A 5,252-nucleotide genomic window follows, 5' to 3' on the forward strand; every position below is an offset into this window, starting at 1 on the left:
GGCAAGAATAACCAGAAAACTGGCTGGACAACCATAACTTAACCCTGCGTTAACCTGCCAGGGCAACCATGACTTAACCCTTAGTTCCTGGGTTGAATTCTGTCCCCAATACGTGTCCACCACATATATATATATATACACTACCGTTCAAAAGTTTGGGATCACCCAAACAATTTTGTGTTTTCCATGAAAAGTCACACTTATTCACCACCATATGTTGTGAAATGAATAGAAAATAGAGTCAAGACATTGACAAGGTTAGAAATAATGATTTGTATTTGAAATAAGATTTTTTTTACATCAAACTTTGCTTTCGTCAAAGAATCCTCCATTTGCAGCAATTACAGCATTGCAGACCTTTGGCATTCTACCTGTTAATTTGTTGAGGTAATCTGGAGAAATTGCACCCCACGCTTCCAGAAGCAGCTCCCACAAGTTGGATTGGTTGGATGGGCACTTCTTGCGTACCATACGGTCAAGCTGCTCCCACAACAGCTCAATGGGGTTCAGATCTGGTGACTGCGCTGGCCACTCCATTACCGATAGAATACCAGCTGCCTGCTTCTGCTCTAAATAGTTCTTGCACAATTTGGAGGTGTGTTTGGGGTCATTGTCCTGTTGTAGGATGAAATTGGCTCCAATCAAGCGCTGTCCACTGGGTATGGCATGGCGTTGCAAAATGGAGTGATAGCCTTCCTTATTCAGAATCCCTTTTACCCTGTACAAATCTCCCACCTTACCAGCACCAAAGCAACCCCAGACCATCACATTACTTCCACCATGCTTAACAGATGGCGTCAGGCATTCTTCCAGCATCTTTTCATTTGTTCTGCGTCTCACAAACGTTCTTCTTTGTGATCCAAACACCTCAAACTTGGATTCATCCGTCCACAACACTTTTTTCCAGTCTTCCTCTGTCCAATGTCTGTGTTCTTTTGCCCATCTTAATCTTTTTCTTTTATTGGTCAGTCTCAGATATGGGTTTTTCTTTGCCACTCTGCCCTGAAGCCCAGAATCCCACAGCCGCCTCTTCACTGTAGATGTTGACACTGGTGTTTTGCGGGTACTATTTAATGAAGATGCCAGTTGGGGACCTGTGAGGCGTCTGTTTCTCAAACTAGAGACTCTAATGTACTTATCTTCTTGCTCAGTTGTGCAACACGGCCTCCCACTTCTTTTTCTACTCTGGTTAGAGCCTGTTTGTGCTGTCCTCTGAAGGGAGTAGTACACACCGGTGTAGGAAATCTTCAATTTCTTAGCAATTTCTCGCATGGAATAGCCTTCATTTCTAAGAACAAGAATAGACTGTCGAGTTTCAGATGAAAGTTCTCTTTTTCTGGCCATTTTGAGCGTTTAATTGACCCCACAAATGTGATGCTCCAGAAACTCAATCTGCTCAAAGGAAGGTCAGTTTTGTAGCTTCTGTAACGAGCTAAACTGTTTTCAGATGTGTGAACATGATTGCACAAGGGTTTTCTAATCATCAATTAGCCTTCTGAGCCAATGAGCAAACACATTGTACCATTAGAACACTGGAGTGATAGTTGCTTGAAATGGGCCTCTATACACCTATGTAGATATTGCACCAAAAACCAGACATTTGCAGCTAGAATAGTCATTTACCACATTAGCAATGTATAGAGTGTATTTCTTTAAAGTTAAGACTAGTTTAAAGTTATCTTCATTGAAAAGTACAGTGCTTTTCCTTCAAAAATATGGACATTTCAATGTGATCCCAAACTTTTGAACGGTAGTGTGTATATATACACTACCGTTCAAAAGTTTGGGATCACCCAAACAATTTTGTGTTTTCCATGAAAAGTCACACTTATTCACCACCATATGTTGTGAAATGAATAGAAAATAGAGTCAAGACATTGACAAGGTTATAAATAATGATTTGTATTTGAAATAAGATTTTTTTTACATCAAACTTTGCTTTCGTCAAAGAATCCTCCATTTGCAGCAATTACAGCATTGCAGACCTTTGGCATTCTAGCTGTTAATTTGTTGAGGTAATCTGGAGAAATTGCACCCCACGCTTCCAGAAGCAGCTCCCACAAGTTGGATTGGTTGGATGGGCACTTCTTTGAGCAGATTGAGTTTCTGGAGCATCACATTTGTGGGGTCAATTAAACGCTCAAAATGGCCAGAAAAAGAGAACTTTCATCTGAAACTCGACAGTCTATTCTTGTTCTTAGAAATGAAGGCTATTCCATGCGAGAAATTGCTAAGAAATTGAAGATTTCCTACACCGGTGTGTACTACTCCCTTCAGAGGACAGCACAAACAGGCTCTAACCAGAGTAGAAAAAGAAGTGGGAGGCCGCGTTGCACAACTGAGCAAGAAGATAAGTACATTAGAGTCTCTAGTTTGAGAAACAGACGCCTCACAGGTCCCCAACTGGCATCTTCATTAAATAGTACCTGTTAGAGCCTGTTTGTGCTGTCCTCTGAAGGGAGTAGTACACACCGGTGTAGGAAATCTTCAATTTCTTAGCAATTTCTCGCATGGAATAGCCTTCATTTCTAAGAACAAGAATAGACTGTCGAGTTTCAGATGAAAGTTCTCTTTTTCTGGCCATTTTGAGCGTTTAATTGACCCCACAAATGTGATGCTCCAGAAACTCAATCTGCTCAAAGAAGTGCCCATCCAACCAATCCAACTTGTGGGAGCTGCTTCTGGAAGCGTGGGGTGCAATTTCTCCAGATTACCTCAACAAATTAACAGCTAGAATGCCAAAGGTCTGCAATGCTGTAATTGCTGCAAATGGAGGATTCTTTGACGAAAGCAAAGTTTGATGTAAAAAAAATCTTATTTCAAATACAAATCATTATTTCTAACCTTGTCAATGTCTTGACTCTATTTTCTATTCATTTCACAACATATGGTGGTGAATAAGTGTGACTTTTCATGGAAAACACAAAATTGTTTGGGTGATCCCAAACTTTTGAACGGTAGTGTATATATATATATATATATATATATATATATATATGCAGTTCATTCATTAGAAGTGCATTTACTGCATACACAAAGATTTGAGCATGTCCACACCTAACTCAATTTACGCATTCACACAGATACATGGGCATGGACCAACACACCTACAAGGAGGCACTACTGCACACATTTGATAGACTGATACACACACATTCATTTTGTGCACACTAACGACAAGCCATGATGGTACATAAATGTACATGGACAAAAATACACGCTCTCATGCAGTCACACACACACACACACACACACACACACTGTCCTGCACACTAATGAAAAGTGAAAAGTAAGGGATTTGAGACGACGGTGCATGACACACAGCTGTGTAATTGCTTTTGAGAAACGGATCTTGTCGGAGGCTGTTATCGATTGGTTTTGCAGAGGACAACCTCATTTACTTGCTGTATGGCAAGGGACTGAGGGCGGCAATGATCATTACAGGTCTGACAGTAGTGCTAGTTTACTAAGTCAATACCGTGTACCGCTTTATCACTGTAGGGTGGGAAGCTTTTATACCTACAATTAGCTGAAGTTTTCGTAGAATGGGCAACAATGACTATATAACAACTAGCTAGAGCCCGTGTGAAGGAAGAAGGATGACTAAGGTATATTACGATGAAGAGTAGATCAGCACTGATTCTGTTCAAGGAAAAGAAGAGGATGATTCTCAATAGTGTATTTGATGGAAAAGTGTTCAGGGATTGTTGGTGAATCAAACTGTGTTACAGGCCCACTGTTGTGCGTCGTGTTTTAAAAGACCTTTCTCAGGTTAGTGGTTCTGGCTTGAGTGGTTGCCATCCTCTGAGCTAGTTACACCCTACAGCGTTATGAATGAACAGCCTCCGGGTTTGTCCCCATGTAGTATACATCCCTCCCCAGCAGATGGCCTCGCCTGCAAATGCTTTGCTGGGGGAGGAGGAGGAGGAGGGGGGGATGTCACTTATCAATGTGGTGTTTGAAAAACAGTATGCTGTGTAACATTTTTTTTGGGAGGCTCTAAAATATTAATTGCTGGTGATGGTTTTCTCCGGCCACCAATTTGGTTTGCCTCCTGGTCAAATGATGACCTCAATGTAAATTTGAGATAGCAAATGGTCCAAATGACTGATGGATTTTGTGAATGGGACACTTAGTGACTGGGGAATGACGTCATTGCAAAGCCATATCCCTTATTAGTTTGCCAGGAGTGAGGGGTGACATCCTATTGGCTCGCCTTCGCACCAGGACCGTGCCATTGGCTGACAGGAGATAATTAAACACCTACACAGTCAATGCACAAATCCAAGTGGTGGGATATATAGGCTGGTGCGTTGGCGCTGCATGCAACAGAGTCAAGAGTTGTTCTTCAAGTTGAGAGAAGTCAACTTATAGTTTTTGGTATTGAGCTACACAGAGTTATATATATATATATATATATATATATATATATTTTTTTTTTTGCCGGGTGATTTTCATTGAAGGTAAGTAAATTCTTACAATGGACCTCTCGTGATGTGTGTTGGCTCAGTAAGCTGACTGCAGTTGCACCTGATAAACTCTTTGCATGTTTGTTAGAACAGTTGCATATGGACGCTGAGTTGCTGCATCAGACTGCCGCGTCAGTGACTGTGTCAGTATCAGTGATGGGACTGGTGTAGGGATGAAGGGGTCATTACCACCAGCACCTACCATCCCATCTTTGTGGTGGTCCACTCTGCTAGTTTAGATTAGTGGAGACAGAGAGAGAGAGAGAAAGATGCCTTTTGAACTGGAGTGAAATGTGAGAACGACGGAAGAAGAGAGGGAGCATGGTGATGGAGGGAGGGGAAAGAGAGAGAGAAAGAGAGGATAGAGAGAACAGAGAGAAAACGTGGAATGGAAAACCTGCAGGGTTCACAATCTGTGTGTGAATGTGTGTGCGCATGTGTGTGCGTGTGTGTGTATGCGTGTATCGCCCTGTGTGTGTTTGAGCGACAGAGAGAGAGAAAGAGTGGTGGCAGCTCATTACACTAATGCACTGGTTTCTCCAGGGAGTTGGCACGCTTGGAGCCCCCCCCTCCTCCCACCCGACCCCTCCTCTAGCTGTAGCTAATGCTACATACAGTATCAGTCTAGGACTCCCATCCATACCATTTCTAGCCTCAACCCTCATCAGCATCAGGAGCAGCCGCCAACGACATCAGAACCACCTGTCCTGTTCCCCACTTTGGACATACTGAAGGAACAGAGCAGTTACGGGGGGGGGGGGCGTTTGTGTGTGTGTGTGGGTG

This window comes from Lampris incognitus, chromosome 6 (genome assembly GCF_029633865.1).
Source record: "Lampris incognitus isolate fLamInc1 chromosome 6, fLamInc1.hap2, whole genome shotgun sequence".
In the NCBI taxonomy this organism is placed as follows: domain Eukaryota; kingdom Metazoa; phylum Chordata; class Actinopteri; order Lampriformes; family Lampridae; genus Lampris; species Lampris incognitus.